Below are 18,211 nucleotides of genomic sequence, written 5' to 3'. Positions count from 1 at the left end.
AAGCCAAACTAGTCAAAAACTCAATAATCATTGCTCAAAGGTCAACGATCCCCGCATCACAGCCAACTCCTAGACCACATTTTTGCTACTAGATGAGAAAAGAGTCACGATTTCCCTTCAAGACTAGTTTTGTGGTTCCCTAACAATCATGTCATGGTTCATGCTGCTAAGCCAGCTTTTAAATAACGACTTATTCCATTAAGACCAGTACCTAAAAAAATAGATCTGATTCTCTTAACTTTTATACTAAACAAGTTTGCAACTTTAATTAGTTTAATAGCTCAACGTTCAACCAACCCAAACCCTAACTCAAAATAAGACTCAAGAGGTTTGAGTCCATTGCATGGAAATCAAGAAACTCACTTTAAGGACTCTAAGGGTGTTAAGTAAGTGCAGAAGTCATCCAAAAGAACCCAATGGTTCTGGAGTTCTCTAAATCTCAAGATAATCAAGAAAAGGGGACATCTTTGCTTGGTCATATAACGATATGCCAGACTTAGATACATTCCTAGTAGAGCATAACTTCGCAATGCTGCCCACCACATAATCATATGATGTGTGAGTGAGAAGAGGCTCAAGGACCAAAGTATAACCGTAAGTCTAGATCTAATGAGAAAACAGATAAAGGAAGATATTTGTAACACCGTAAATTTCAAAACAAAATTTTCAATTTTCTTATAAAACATAATTCAATTAATATTCATCAAACAACCATATTAATTATCCAAAATAGGTCAATACAAAATCCCAAGATCACAATGTAAAAACTCTGAGTGTGTGTGTGTACGGATCAAGCCGGCGCCTTCCCGCGATCGTCACTAGTACCTGAAACAATAACATCAAACACTGTAAGCACAAGGCTTAGTGAGTTCCCCAAAATACCACATATAACACATATTAGCCACTCGAGGCTATAACTCTGTGGGTCCGTGCACCCAAACTCCGTGAACCCTCAGGTTCTAGCTCTGATAAACATGCACTACATAAATCACATAGAAATAATGCAGTACAACACATAACATACATAGCATACAATACTCTATCACATAACTCAGGTTACCTACTCAAGGTAATATAGTATAGTGAGAAGACTCACCTCGCATATCCCGGTATCTCACGAATCCTGGAAATCCCTCGTGCTCGATCCTCCGAGCTCTAATCCTCCTATAACATTATATGTTTCTAATTAACACTTTATATCTCTAAGGTTGACTATCTATAAGGAGTCAACACAGGTCAACTCTGGTCAACGGTCAACAGTCAACGACCAACTCTGACCGGACTCGGCGAGTACCCTGGCGACTCGGCGAGTCTAGACGTTATCACCATCCTTCTGAAATCCTCTTACTACACGTCGAGTATCCCCCCCTTTACTCGACGAGTTTCACCTGAATGAATCGCGGGGCCACCCCGACTCAACTCGCCGAGTCTCAAGGACAACTCGGCGAGTCCAAGTTTGACTCAGTCCACTCGTCATCCCTCTCCAACTCACCCTAACTCACTGAGTCTACCCATGACTCGATTAGACCACTCGTTGAACAGTCCGAAGGCAATCTTCAAGCTACTCGCCGAGTCGGATGAACAGACTCGGCGAGTCCATGCCATGCAACCACTCCAACTCGCTTCTAAGGTCAGATCTGCTTCCAAAAACTATAGATCTGGCCTCCCTCGACTGATTCATCACGTAAAGCTCCTATCTTGGTGCTCATAACACACCCTATAACTCAATAATGGCGTTTTTGACCTAAGGCATGAGGATTCCAATCCAAAGCCTCCATTGATTCCCAAAAAGCTTGGGTAAAGGGACACTCTGGACCTCTAAGGGTCCAGATCTATGGTTCTAACCTCATAAGGGACCAAAAGAACACCAAATCTTGCCATAAAAGGGTTCAACAAACCCTAAATCTAGATAAACAACAACAAGAAGAAGGTAACTCGGATTTATTACCACAAAAGTGATGCTCTGGACTCCAAACCCACAGAAGTGGCTCCTTCTTGCTTTCCCTTGGCTAGCTCTTCTCCTTTTCTTGCAACAATGGCACCTCCAAGGTCAATAATGGCCTCCTACTTAGCTCCAATGCTCACACTCGATTAGGGTTTCACTCAAGGGGCTGGTGAGCACAAATGACGCCCATTAGGCCCTTTAAATAAGTCTCAAACCCGAGAAAGTAGGGTTTCATTACACAGCGCTGACTCGCCGAGTCCATATCCTGGACTCGTCGAGTCCAGGCGCGATCCTGCGTCCAAATCCGCGTCCCTACTCGGCGAGTCTGAGCTCCAACTCACCGAGTCCCCCTCACAAAACAACAAAATACAACAAACAATATACCTGATAAAATCCGACTGTTACAACTCTCCCCCACTTGGACTAGACTTCGCCCTCGAAGTCTCGCTCTAAAAACAGCTCCGGGTGCTGCTCCTGCATCATACGCTCTGGCTCCCAGGTCATCTCTGATCCCCTCCGATGTTGTCACTGAACCAACACCAGAGGTACCTCCTTGTTTCTCAAAACCTTGATCTTCCGATCCCTGATGGCCACTGGTCTCTCGGCATAATTCAGGTTTGCATCTACCTGGATATCCTCTAACGGAACCACTGCCGATTCATCGGCTATACACTTCCTCAACTGCGATACATGAAAAGTGTTGTGAATCTGTCCCAACTCTGCTGGCAACTCCAACCGATAGGCTACCCGGCCTACCCTTGCAATCACACGAAATGGACCTATAAACCGGGGCCCCAACTTGCCCCTATTCCTGAACCGGATCACCCCTTTCCAAGGAGAAACCTTCAGGAGAACGAAGTCGCCGACCTGAAATTCAAGCTCGGACCGGCATCTGTCCGCATAACTCTTTTGTCGGCTCTGGGCGGTCAATAACCTCTGTCTGACCTGCTGTATTTGCTCTGTCGTCTGAATCACGATCTCTGTACTGCCCATCACTCTCTGCCCAACCTCACCCCAACAAATGGGAGTCCGACACCTCCTACCATACAACAGCTCAAAGGGCGGCATACCGATTCTCGAATGATGGCTGTTATTGTAGGAAAACTTTGCCAAGGGTAAATACGTATCCCAGCTACCCCCAAAATCCAATACACATGCTCGAAGCATGTCCTCAAGCGTCTGAATCGTCCGCTCACTCTGGCCGTCTGTCTGGGGGTGATATGCGGTGCTAAAATGCAGCTTAGTACCCAACTCCTCATGAAATTTCTTCCAGAATCGAGAAGTGAAGCGCACATCACGGTCCGAAACTATCGAGATCGGCACCCCATGCCGAGATACTACTTCCCTCACATAAATCTCTGCCAACTTCTCCGCCGAAGAACTCTCACTGATGGCAAGAAAGTGAGCGCTCTTCGTCAACCTATCCACAATCACCCAAATTGCATCGACTCCTCTGGCAGTCCTCGGCAATTTGGTGATGAAATCCATAGTGATCTGTTCCCACTTCCACTCGGGAACCTCCAATGGATGCAACTTGCCATGCGGTCTCTGGTGCTCGGCCTTCACCCTTCGACAGGTCAAACACCTCTCGACAAACCATGCAACGTCCCTCTTCATACAAGGCCACCAATACTCTTTCCTCAAATCCAAATACATTTTTGTAGCCCCAGGATGGATCAAAAATTTCGATCTATGAGCTTCCTCCATCAATGTAGTACGCATACCGCCCACAAACGGTACCCAAATTCGGCCCTGAAAAGTCATAAGCCCTCGACTATCTGACACAATCTCAGAAACCAACCCAACGACCCATTCTCTCTTCTGCATTTCCGGATGCACAGCCTCGGCCTGTGCCCCACGAATGGCGTCCAGAACTGGAGCTATCACGGTCAATCTCAAACATACATTTCGTAGTGGAGTACTCTTCGGCCTGCGACTCAATGCGTCGGCTACCACATTAGCCTTGCCCGGGTGATACAAGATCTCGCAATCATAATCCTTGACTACATCTAACCACCTCCTCTGCCGCATATTTAGGTTAGGCTGATCCATCAAGTACTTCAAGCTCTTATGGTCCGTGTATATCGTACAACGAACCCCATACAAGTAGTGCCGCCAAATCTTGAGAGCGAACACCACTGCCCCCAGCTCTAAATCATGTGTGGGATATCTCGTCTCATGAGGCTTCAACTGCCTCGATGCATATGCTATCACATGTCCCTTCTGCATCAGCACCGCTCCCAGCCCTAAAATCGATACATCACAGAATACCAGGAAATCTTCCATCCCTTCCGGAAGAGCTAATACCGGAGCTTCGCACAACCTTTGGCGAAGCGTCTCAAAGGAGGTCTGCTGCTCGGGACCCCATAAAAATGTAACACCCTTCCGGGTCAATCTGGTGAGTGGCACTGCAATCTTGGAGAAATCCTTGATGAACCTCCGATAGTACCCTGCGAGCCCAAGGAAGCTCCTGATCTCAGAAGGTGACTTTGGCATCTCCCACCTCATCACCGCGTCAACCTTGGCCGGATCGACCAATATCCCTTTCTGATTAACGAGGTGCCCCAGAAACTGGACCTCCCGCAACCAGAAATCGCACTTGGAAAAATTTGCATAAAGTTTCTCCGATCTCAAAACTCCAAGAACCTCCCTCAAATGCTCCTCATGTTGCTCTCTAGATCTCGAATATACCAGAATATCATCGATAAACACAATCACCGACCGATCCAACATCGGTCTGCATACCCTGTTCATGAGGTCCATGAACACAGTCAGGGCATTGGTGAGCCCAAAAGGCATCACCACAAACTCATAATGCCCATAACGCGTCCTGAATGTTGTCTTTTGGACGTCCTCGTCCCGCACTCTCACCTGATGATAGCCCGACTTCAAATCGATCTTGGAGAACCAAGATGCTCCCTGCAACTGATCGAATAAATCGTCGATCCTCGGCAACGGGTAATGGTTCTTGACCGTCAGCTTATTCAATTCTCGGTAATCAATACACATTCAATGCGAGCCGTCCTTCTTCTTCACAAATAGAATGGGTGCTCCCCATGGCGAGCTACTCGGCCAAATAAACCCTTTCCCCAGCAGCTCCTGAAGCTGCGAGGATAACTCTTGCATCTCTGGAGGTGCAAGGCGATAAGGCACCTTAGCGATAGGCGCGGCTCCCGGAACCAAATCGATACCGAACTCCACTTGCCTCACGGGAGGCACACCTGGTAACTCTTCGGGAAAAACATCTGGAAACTCACGCACCACCGGAACTTCATCCACTGAACTCGGTCTCTCGGAGATCACTCACGTATCCATCACATACGCCACAAAACCCTTACAGCCCTGCTGTAAACACTACCTCGCCCTACCGGTCGAACAAAAGGCTGATCCAGAACGTGTACCCTCGCCGTATACCGAAAGAACTCCCCCACTAGGATCTCGTATGGTCACCAGCTGACGCTCGCAGTCGATAACCGCGCCGAATCAGCTCAACTAGTCCATGCCCACTATGACACAGACATCACCCATCGCAATAGGAACCAGATCGATCGGAAACTCAACCACAAAAATCTCTAACACACATCCCCGGAGGACCTCCGTGGCACAAATCACTCTGTCGGCGGCTATGGAAACCCGCAGAGGCCGTTTCAATGCCTCACGACTAACACTAATATGCTGACTAAAGGCCAAAGATACAAAAGACCGACTCGCACCCGAGTCAAATAACACTAAAGCAGGCACTGAGTTCACAAGGAAGGTACCTATGCATAGCATAATATAAGCATAATATCTCAACACCAAAAATAAATATATAAAAGGAAACGTACCAGCCACAATGTCGGGTGCAGCGCAGACCTCTTCCGCAGTCAGCTGAAAGGCTCTCCCTCGAGCTCTCGGTGCCTCGGCCTTCACGGGCCGACTCTCTGTAGCTCTGATGGCGGCGGGAGCAGATCCCTGAGACGCTCCACGCAGCAGCGGACACTCCGCCTTCTGGTGTCCGGTCTCGTTGCAGTGAAAACACACTGCAAACCCCTTGGGGCACTCCTTGGCCATATGCCCCTCCTTGCCACATTTGTAGCAAGACCCTGCTCGACAGACTCCATCGTGACCGTTGCCGCACTTCCCGCAAGTGCGGCCCTTCTGGCTCCCGGGTTTGGGATCAGCGGGCTTGGCCCGCTTGGCTGCCTGCTGAAGCTGTGCCGGCCGCCGATCCTTCCCCAGAGACTCCGCCTCCTCCCTGTCCTGAGTCTCAAGCTCAATCTCCCTCTTCCGGGCATTTGCCTGAAGCTCAGCAAATGTCCGATACGAGGAGTTCGCAGCGAACTCCCGAATATCCCGTCTCAAAATGCTCAGGTAGCGGCTCATACGTGCCTGCTCAGTGGATACGTGCTCAGGGCAGAACATCGCCTTCTCATGAAACATCCTCGTGATCGCTGTAACTGACTCAGTACCCTGCTTGAGGGTCAGAAATTCCTGTGCCAGATGCTCCCTCTCCACCTGGGGAACGTACTCATCTCGGAACATGGTAGTGAACCTCTCCCAGGTCACTGCCGAAAGCTCAGTAGGCGTGAAATGCGCCGTCACAAACTTCCACCAGTCCTTCGCTCCCAAGCGAAGCTGGTTCAGTGCGAACCGAACCTTCAAATGCTCAGGGGATGAGCAAGTGAAGAAGCACCCCTCCATATCAGATATCCACCTCATAGCTGCCACCGGATCCTGTGTACCATCAAACTCTGGTGGTTTGGTGTTGCTGAACTCCCGAAACAGTGACGCATCACCTCCCTGGGGTCTCGCCGCAGCGATCGCTGCAGTAGCCACTGCAACAACAGCCTCAGAAAGAGCGGCATAACGCTCGTCAAATGTCTCAATCAGCATGGTCTTAATAGACCCGAACATCTCTGGTATCTCAGCTCTGATGACCGCAGCCACCTCCTCATGAATGATCTGTCGAATCTCCTCCTCACTAGCTCCGGCATATGACGTGTTCTCACCATGATCAACCTCTGAAATACAACATGCGATAAATTAGAATTCACTCAAACACTCTTACACCCGACAATCCACCCCTCCTTGATTCTTGGTATCCCAAGATTCTTATTTGGACTGTGTACTGCCCCGGTGCTTTCAGTAGTACGGGCCCAATACTACTGTCCACACCGTCTCAGTACACACCCCAAACTTCCTCTTCGGATCCCAATTCCCAAGTACTCTATCATGCGTAAACCACTTTCTAACAGATCTCTCATAAACCCCTTGTTGCTACCTACTCACTCTCCGCATCTCATAGCAGCTCACCCCTCCTTAGGCTAAGGCATCACAAATCATGCCACTCTAGTCCTATTAGCAATACCTAGCCTACTCTAGCATGCAGATACATCATATTAATATTAATATCACGTAATATAAAGGTATTTTGGGAATTCACCGTTCGGGTGCTGAGTAATCGTACACACGTTTCTTCCTGGAATTTGTTTCTTTTTCAAGAAAGTCTTTTACTCTTAGAAAATTTTGGTTTTCTTTTGAAAATATCTTTCCAATTCCTCAGTTTGAGTTCAAATACTCCCGAAGGTGTACCCGAATCCCTCAAACCAAGGCTCTGATACCAATTTGTAACACCGTAAATTTCAAAACAAAATTTTCAATTTTCTTATAAAACATAATTCAATTAATATTCATCAAACAACCATATTAATTATCCAAAATAGGTCAATACAAAATCCCAAGATCACAATGTAAAAACTTCGAGTGTGTGTGTGTACGGATCAAGCCGGCGCCTTCCCGCGATCGTCACTAGTACCTGAAACAATAACATCAAACACTGTAGGCACAAGGCTTAGTGAGTTCCCCAAAATACCACATATAACACATATTAGCCACTCGAGGCTATAACTCTGTGGGTCCGTGCACCCAAACTCTGTGAACCCTCAGGTTCTAGCTCTGATAAACATGCACTACATAAATCACATAGAAATAATGCAGTACAACACATAACATACATAGCATACAATACTCTATCACATAACTCAGGTTACCTACTCAAGGTAATATAGTATAGTGAGAAGACTCACCTCGCGTATCTCGGTATCTCACGAATCCTGGAAATCCCTCGTGCTCGATCCTCCGAGCTCTAATCCTCCTATAACATTATATGTTTCTAATTAACACTTTATACCTCTAAGGTTGACTATCTATAAGGAGTCAACACAGGTCAACTCTGGTCAACGGTCAACGGTCAACTCTGACCGGACTCGGCGAGTACCCTAGCGACTCGGCGAGTCTAGACGTTTTCACCATCCTTCTGAAATCCTCTTACTACACATCGAGTATCCCCCCCTTTACTCGACGAGTTTCACCTGAATGAATCGCGAGGGCACCCCGACTCAACTCGCCGAGTCTCAAGGACAACTCGGCAAGTCCAAGTTTGACTCAGTCCACTCGTCATCCCTCTCCAACTCACCCTAACTCACTGAGTCTACCCATGACTCGATTAGACCACTTGCTGAACAGTCCAAAGGCAATCTTCAAGCTACTCGCCGAGTCAGATGAACAGACTCGGCGAGTCCATGCCATGCAACCACTCCAACTCGCTTATAAGGTCAGATCTGCTTCCAAAAACTATAGATCTGGCCTCCCTCGACTGATTCATCATGTAAAGCTCCTATCTTGGTGCTCATAACACACCCTATAACTCAATAATGGCGTTTTTGACCTAAGGCATGAGGATTCCAATCCAAAGCCTCCATTGATTCCCAAAAAGCTTGGGTAAAGGGACACTCTGGACCTCTAAGGGTCTAGATCTATGGTTCCAACCTCATAAGGGACCAAAAGAACACCAAATCTTTCCATAAATGGGTTCAACAAACCCTAAATCTAGATAAACAACAACAAGAAGAAGGTAACTCGGATTTATTACCACAAAAGTGATGCTCTGGACTCCAAACCCACAGAAGTGGCTCCTTCTTGCTTTCCCTTGGCTAGCTCTTCTCCTTTCCTTGCAACAATGGCACCTCCAAGTTCAATAATGGCCTCCTACTTAGCTCCAATGCTCACACTCGATTAGGGTTTCACTCAAGGGGCTGGTGAGCACAAATGACGGCCATTAGGCCCTTTAAATAAGTCTCAAACCCGAGAAATTAGGGTTTCATTACACAGCGCTGACTCGCCGAGTCCATATCCTGGACTCGTCGAGTCCAGGCGCGATCCTGTGTCCAAATCCGCGTCCCTACTCGGCGAGTCTGAGCTCCAACTCGCCGAGTCCCCCTCACAAAACAACAAAATACAACAAACAAGATACCTGATAAAATCCGGCTGTTACAATATTTCAAAGCTTACAATGGTCCAAAGACAATGTAGAAGATTGGATTTTCTCTAAAATAGACTCCATAAGGCACAAGTTAGGAAGTAAAGCGGATAACTACAAAACTATAAGCACACAAGACACGATATTTACATGGTTCGGTCAAGGTGACATACATCTATGGTGTCAAATCTATCATGGTGCCACAAGCCCATTGGCCTATATATATCCTTATATATACTTGAAGGATCAAATCTACAGCCCTAGTGGGCCAAGCCCATTGGCCTATAAACTAATGAAAGGTGTCAACCAATCACAATCCGCCATGCAACATCCTCAGGAGCATTCTTCCATGTCATACAACCTATGAGTATCAACAACACACATGATGGGATACCTTGACCATAGTGGAGCATCATGATGCACATGTGGTGTATCATGAACACTAATGGCCCAACATCTATCATGGTGGCACAACATGGTGTATTTCTTGAGTATGATCATCTTCTAGCCAACCATGGATCAACATGGCACAACAAAGGAATCGAGATGGTGTATCATGTACCAAGATGGTCCATGATGGCACAACATCTCATGACGATGGCACAACTTCTCCTCAATATGGCACAACTTCTCTTCCTTGGTGCAAATCCACTCCTTGATGGTGCAACATCAACCTCTTGGTACAACTCACTCCCTCATGGTGCAACATCCATTCCTTTGGCACAACCCTTTTCCTCTTGGCCCAAGACCTTCATGAATGGAGCAAGATATAACCCCATGACGCAACATCCTGTATGCTTGGTGCAACATCCATACTCATGGAGCAACATGTTGCTTCATATTGCTCTAAGTGCTCCAAGTACTACAAGTTGCTCCAAACTAATCCAAGTTGCTCCAAGACACTCTAAGTTTCTACAAGCCACTCTACGTTGAAGATCTTCTCCTTTGTCACTTGATTTGTTCCTTTATCTAATGATCCATTCCTTTGTCACATGCTTTATGAACCCCAAGTGCTCTATTATGATCTAAGTGCTCCAAATGCTTCATGAGCATGATCCAGATGCTAAAGTCACATTGAACAACACCAAATGCTTCTTTCTTTACCAAACACTCACCGCAAGCTTGAATTTCACAAATGGATACAAAAAAGGCCAGGGTTCTCTATAATACACTTGGAGGATGATGATATGAGAAAAACCTAAAAGTCAACACCATTATATAAAGCCCAAGGTTTGAGATCAAAGGTTTTAATCCCAGCTGCAACTGCATCGAGGTCCATACATGACCGCGTTGCTACTTAAATGACATGTCCGCATCATGGTCCCTTCTCACCCATGCCATAAATTATGTTTTTTCCAAAACCTTAATATGAAAATCCTTAAAGCTTAGCTGATCAATCCAAAAAACAGTTGTTACCTTAATGTTAGGATATTAGTTGTTTTAGATGCCAATATAACATGAATATAAGTCAACGAAAAACTTTCTAATCACTTGCTTCTGTACTGAATTATTATTTTACTTACATCATGTTCTCGAGTTTTCTGAGAATAGAAATGAGAGGAAAGGAAAAGAAAGTTGTGTTCTCGAGTTTTTTTAGGAGGGAAAAGTTTAAAGACAATGAAATATGTTCTTGAGTTTCATTTAAGGAGGGCAAGGAAATAAAAACCTTTTCCCTTCAAATTACAACCCTAGCTCTTGGCATGTATATCCCAACACAAGATGATCTTCCAGAAAAGAATCAAGCAAGCTCAAAGAGACTATGAATCTTAGATGGAAATCCCGGGAACTTCCCAGGTATAACCGCCCCTAACTCAACAAATCCCATGTAGATGCCTAAGAAATAATTCTGACAGTCTGTTAATAGCACCGATCCTTAATCTATAAAATTGGACTAGCACCTAACCCGCCTATATTCAAATAAAGCATACCCTTGATCGTATCTCAAAGCACCCTTACCACATGAATTCTCATGTGCATTCCCATACTACCATACTTGCTATCAAAAGCTGCAACTATCTAGCCCCATGTTGGGTCTACATCCCAATTCAAAAAATCACATACATGTTCCCTCTTTCTTTCAAAAATGGGAAGCTGGAAGAACGTAACCCCTGTCATGGATACTGACATCCCAATCCATCTGCCAATCACTCAGCCTCTGGATACAATCCTCGAGCCGATCATAAAAATCACATCCTTCTTAACTCTCGCGACTCAACTAGAAGTACCTCAAGCAAGTCTATCGTGTGACATCCTCAATTTTACTGCCATAAAAGACCACTTTGTTTATGCTTTATTTGAAAATCAGAGTATCCTTTTATAGAAATATGTTGCGGAATTTTTTCCAAAAAATATGTTAAATAATTTATCAAAGCATTTCCGAAGAAATATATTTTCGTTATATTAAAAACCTTGGGATGTCATTGTCAATACATATCAAAAGCATAAGCAGAAATACCATAGGCCTTACAGCATCTATTTATTTCTACTGGCCTACAATCCAAAATCCATCATCACATCATCGCATCTATGCTCTTATGTCACTACCTGTATACAAGAAATGGAGTGGGTCAAGCTTGACCTGGTGAGCACATAGGGTTTTTAACCCATAATAAATAAGTTTATTAATGTCATCATGTCAATCAACCCGATTACCCATTCCCATTATCCTCACTTTCTGTCCCTAAAGCATTTAAATTCAAGGACCTAGCTTAAGGATCGTCATCGGGATGACAATACTGCTTAGGGTATTCCTCAACAATATGTTTTAGTAAGGCAACCATGATGGGGATGGAGTACACTGGTGAACACGTCGTTCACAAACACCTACAAGTTGCGAGCCTGCTAGCGTTATACTAGACTGTCTAGAATAGTCTGTGGTCGCCATCTATACTATGCTAGATGACTAAGTCAGCTTAAACATCGAGGCATCTCATGATTTTATTTCATCACACATCAACTATTTCATCTACCCGTGTTCTACCCAACATATTCAGAGATATAAAATACATATATAGTTTAAATGATTTAAAACATGTATAAATCATTCATCCAGCATAGATATCATCAACCAAAATAATATGAGCACATAGCATGTAATTTATATTAAATACTTGATATCTAAATGTAAGATGAAAGTAACTATGCACTCACTTGTTAAAGTGATGATTCCAAACTCAGGTAGTGCTTTGCTTCAAATAATTTATTTTCCTTTGGCGAAACCTAGTATTATTATCACTAGATTTAGTCTAATATTTTATTGCTACTAATTACGTGCGATTTTGTTTTATAAGTGTTAAACAATACTTTTTAACCACTATCTACAGACAGGGGCCTAACATGAAACAACGGAGGACAGGACCATTTTAACATTATAACACTTCTGAAATCCAACAACCCTATGTGACCCTTCAAACCAGATTCTGTACCGCAAGCAGTGTTGTAAATATTGGCCTAGGCGGCCGATTAATCGATGCCTAGGCGCTTGGCGATCCTCCACTGATAACGTTTATAGGTAATCGGCCTCTCTAATCGAACCTGGTCAAAACCGGTCAAAGTCGGATATTATCGGATGTAGGCGGGTCTAGGCGTGATTATCGGTCAATGCGGGTCAACGGGATTTAAAAACTTTCACGAGCTAAAATATTCAAAATGTAAAAATTGTGGTAGGGTTCCATCTGATTTTCCCCATTCCATCGCATTCAATCTTTTTTTCTTTTTGAAATCTCTCTGTGTCGGACTCAAGAACGAACGACGCCAAGTTCTTCGCCAATTACGACGTCGGTCTCTTCTTCTAAGGACGCTGCCATCTTGCTCATCGGAAGTTAGACTGAAGCATATTGCGTTCGTTCGAGCATCGTCGCCTGCTAAAGCTCTGTGAGAGGCTTCGATGCCTTCTGTTCTTTGTTCAACGCTTGTTGTTCGTCCGAAGACTTCTCCTTCAGGTTAGTATCCCGTCTCCACTTCTCATTCTTCTATTTGCTGCACCAATTGCAATTTCTAGAAATCCATATGTTACATTTTGGATTCAATTTTTTAGTTCAAGGCTTCAAGCATATTTTTTATTAGTTGTGTATTTGTGTTAATATGTTGTCTTATTTTCCAACTGTTGAATCTGTTGTGTTATTTGAGATCAATTTTTTAGTTTAAGGCTTCAAGCGTATTCTAGCTGTTTAATCTGTTTAAGCATTTTTCCAACTGTTAATATGTTGTCTTATTTTCCAACTGTTGAATTTGTTGTGTTATTTGAGATTAAGTAATCTGTAATCTGATGAATATGTTTAAGCATCTTTGGAATCTTATATGTTTCTAGTTCAAGTTTTCAGCTCCAATCTGTTTAATTTGTTGTGTTAGTTACTTTGTTTGTAGCTCTAATCTGTTTAACATGCATATTTTGAATATGTTTTAGAACTAATATGAACATGTTAATCTGTTTTAGAACTAATATGAACATGTTAATTTGTTTTAGAACTAATATGAACACGTTAAGTTTTTTTCTAACACTTTAGCATTTAACATGAATATGTAAAGATATGTTGAGCAATTGTAAGGTGTTTGGTTGATTGATAACCATTAATGTGTTAATGTGATGATTATGATTACAGTTGACAATCAATGACTTCTAATGCTTCAACTACACCATTTGTCGGATCAACCGCCGCGGATGCACATAAACGGAATTCAGATGATGTTGGTTGGGAATATGGTTTTATCCCGGATAAAAGCAATTTGGATAGATTAAAATGTAAATTGTGTGGAAAAACGTTTGGCGGGGGGATTACTAGAATGAAACAACATATTGCTCATGTGAAGGGGAACGTATCTTCATGTCCAAATTCTACAAAAGATGATCAATTGAAATGTCGAAATTATATTAATGAAGGGAAGTTAAAAAAGAAAGCTAAACAAATGCAAGATGAGGACTTAAGATCAGAGGTGAGACAAGAATTTAATGATAGCGTGGATAGAGTAGAAGCTTCTTTGGGATTGAAAGCACCAAATGTTATAGGCCCCATGGATTGTTTTGCAAACATAATAAACCCCGAAGAAGCATTGAATGCAAGAAAAGGAAAAAATGTTGATCTTAACAATGTTGTCCGGAAAGAAAGAATATTAACGGTCCATAAATACATTAGTAGATGGGCATATGAGAGTGCGATTCCTTTTCATGCATTTGAAAGGGATAGCTTCAAAATGATGTTGGAGGTTGTTGGACAATTTGGAACCGGGCTTCCACCTCCTAGTAGATATGCTTTGAGTGACACACTTTTAAAGCATGAGCTTGAACGAACAAAAAAGTTGTTGAAAAAAACCGAACAAGAATGGAAAGAGGATGGATGCTCGATTATGACAGATGCTTGGTCCGATTGAAAGAGGAGGAGCATTATGAATTTATGTGTTAATTCGAAGATGGGTACTGTTTTTATCTTCAAAATATTTTTCCAACGAAGCACATACAAGCCAAAACATATTTGAGTATGTGGATTCTTGCATTCAACAAGTTGGTCACGAGCATCTTGTTCAAGTTGTGACCGATAATGCCACAAATAACATGGGGGCGGCAAAGTTGCTAAAAGAGAAAAGACCATCTATTTTTTGGACATCATGTGCAACACATACAATTAACCTTATGCTTGAAGGTTTGTACATTATTTTTTTTTACTTGTTGTATTTATTATATTTATTACTTTATTTCGTTTTAGAATGTTTATTTTCTACTATATTTTGTTAATTAATTGTGTTTATTTCTTCAAGGTATCGGAGCACTCCTAAGGTTTAAAAAAATCCTAGATCAAGCAAAGAAACTAACCATATTCATTTACGCTCACCACAAAACCTTGGCGATGATGAGAAGCTACACCAACAAAAGGGAAATTATCCGATCGGGAGTCACAAGATTTGCTTCCGCCTTCCTAACATTACAAAGTTTGGCTGAAAAAAAGGAGCAACTAAGACATATGTTTTCTAGCACCCAATGGGAGGAATGTAAATTTTCCAGTAAGCCTAAAGGGATTGCCTCGTATAAAACGGTGTCAAGTGTCCAATTTTGGTCCGATGTGACACAATGTTTAAAGGTGTTCTCTCCTTTGGTGAAAGTCCTTCAATGGTTGATGCGGATTGGAAGCCCTCAATGGGTTTTGTTTACGGAGAGATTAAAGGTGCAAAAGAAGAAATTATCAAATCATTGGGTGGTAACGAGAAAGCTTACAAGCCTATTATAGATATCATAGACAAAAAAAAAATGAAAGGTCATCTAGATTCAAGTTTGCATTTAACGTCGTATCTTTTGAATCCGTATTATCATTATATGGATCCAAATATCCAATATGATCCCCATATAATGAATGGCGTTCTTGAGAATACTTCGTGGAAATTTCGAGATGCAAAGGCAAGTCGTGACTATTGACTTGCCAAAGTACAAGAAAAAAGTTGATAGATTTGGTTGCGATCTTGCAATTAAACATTGTGCGGTGAACGATGCCGAGTTCGATCCAGGTAATTCATTTTATTTTTAGTTAACTATTTTATAAATTTTTTATATTTATCGATTAATAATGTGTTTTTGTTTCAAAAATTATAGCTAGTTGGTGGGGACTATTTGGTGGCACAACTCCTCATTTGACAAAGATTGCAATGAGGATTTTTTCTTTAACTAATGGAAGTATGCGGTGAAGATTAGAGCACGTTTGAGGGGGTTAGTAACATAAAGTATTAAATTTATATTTTATAAAATTTAAATATTAATCACATTTCAACTCTTTGTTGTGTTCATATTTCTAGGTACATACACAAAAAACAAAACGAAATAGATTGGAGACAAGCAAATTGAACAATCTTGTTTATGTTCAATTCAATGCTAATTTAATGGGAAAACAAAAAAAAGAGAAAAGATAGAACTATGGAAGTGCTATTAGCAAATCATTCACACTCGGCTCAAGAATGGATTGGTGATTGTGATAATCATGATGTAGTCGAAGAATACCCCGAAACGGTTAATGAAGCTCTAGCAACCGATGATATTGAAGCTCCCCGAGAAAGTTTAAGAATGTGGGAACTTTCCGATGAAGATTTTGAGTCCGAAAGTGAGGAGGAAGTGCTAGAAGAAGACGAATATGAGTCGGATGGGGTTCAAATAATGGAAGTATGCGGTGAAGATTAGAAGAAAATATGTTTTTGTTTTGTGCTACTTAAACTTATTATGGACTTTGTTGTAGGATAATATGGTATGCTTGTTGAACTCATTATGAGTCGGATGGCCTTTTATGTTTATTTTGGATGATAATTTGTTGTGTTTGTTGAACTAGTTATTAAACTTTTTTGCTTATTTACTTATATTATTAGGAATAAAGTTAGACTTATTAATTTTTAAATAATTTTCTTAATAATTAATGGTCCCCGATTAATCCTCGCCTAGACAATTAATCCATTGACCCTAGTCCACCGCCGAGCTACCGTCGAGCGTTTTTTCCAACCTTGACCGCAAGTAGTTAAAATGTATTATAATAACACTTAGTATATTATATTATATATATATATATATATATATATATATATAATATAATATAATATAATATTATATTAATGATAATGTTCTTATTAATGATAATAAACTTAAACATAAGCTATACTTAAAGTAGGGTAAGCATAACTCACTTACTGGGAGGTTTGGCTAGGAACCGGGCTCGACAGGGGAAGAACTTTTGAGCCGAAAAGCTCTTCTTCTCGGAGCTTTATAGCGTTGGGACTCGCCTATGAGCACTTGGTTAGTACAGAGGTTGGGGGGAGGTTTAGAGAGATGTTAGACAGAGATATAAAAAGAGAGAGAGAGAGAGAGAGAGAGAAGGGTTATGGTATGGGATTTAATGGCAACACTCGCATGGTATTTATAAGAGGCCTGGTCCTCGGTATCTTGGGCGCTCCTCGCAGGTATGTTGTGTGTATCTATATGCTGCGCGTATGAGGACTATGCTTTGCTTACCAGGGGGCATGTGTTGGAGTTCGAATGGGGCGACGTGGTACTCTTCTAGGCCAAGTATGCGAGACCATAGGGAGTTCCTTTTGTGTACACAGGGCATACACATGTTCCCTCACAATAGCCTTTTCCAACTTTTAAATTTTGTATCTTTCGCATACGACCTTCATTTTCGACGTTCTTTATATTCGTGCACAGGTGGAGAGATACTCTACAACTTTCATTTAGACTACCTTGACTAATCTTGAATTTATTTTTAAATGTATATTTTAACACGCCTGGATAGGTAAAGTTTGTTAAAAAATTCATAACTTTGTCATCCGACGTCCGTTTTTGTTTGTCTTTTTATCGTTGAGATCCTATTAACGATATCTTCAATTCTCATTTAGGTTGTGTCGGCTAAAAACTGATCGATCTAAAATTCAAATCCCGGGTTGCATACTGTTATGCCCAATATTAGAAAAATCATAACTTCCTCATTTGAATTCAGATTAGTGCGTTCTTTTTATGCACACTCTCAGTTTTACGTATACCACAACTGTCGGTTATATCGTTAAGGCTAAAAATTACTTTATCGTAAATTCACTTTTTTTGTCACACAGCGTCGTGTCGGTTTTGTCGCGAACCTTTGACAGATCGTAACTTCTTCATTATAAGTCAGCTTTCAGCGTTTGTTAAATCTCCGGAATCCTTGTCACGACCACTACAACTTTCTTCATAGATATTGGATCTATCTATTATTGTATTTTTTATGCAAATTGTTTATTCTTAACTTATTATATCTTATAAATGAGTATAATGCACATAAAGTCATATGATTCACATAATATTCAAATAATTCCTCTTTATTACTTCAAAGTAGATTATAATGAGTAGCCCAAAAAATCACTAGACACATCCATCGCATGGACAACCATATCCAAAAGATTGACAAATATAGAATCACGACAAAGAATCATGGGATCAAACCATGCTATCTACCCTCAACCAGCTCCTT

At 42.1% G+C, this 18,211-nt stretch overlaps 1 pseudogene; it reads left to right on the top strand.

Moving 5' to 3' along the window:
• The first annotated feature begins 13,856 nt into the window (after positions 1-13,856).
• On the top strand, positions 13,857-15,463 carry LOC145046644 (uncharacterized; annotated as a pseudogene).
• The last annotated feature ends 2,748 nt before the right edge of the window (positions 15,464-18,211 follow it).

The sequence above is a fragment of the Lactuca saligna genome, chromosome 5, assembly GCF_052625555.1.
Source record: "Lactuca saligna cultivar CGN05327 chromosome 5, ASM5262555v1, whole genome shotgun sequence".
Taxonomy (NCBI): Eukaryota; Viridiplantae; Streptophyta; class Magnoliopsida; order Asterales; family Asteraceae; genus Lactuca; species Lactuca saligna.
Note: the sequence above shows the minus strand (reverse complement) of the source record. Positions and strands in the feature narration are given on the sequence as shown.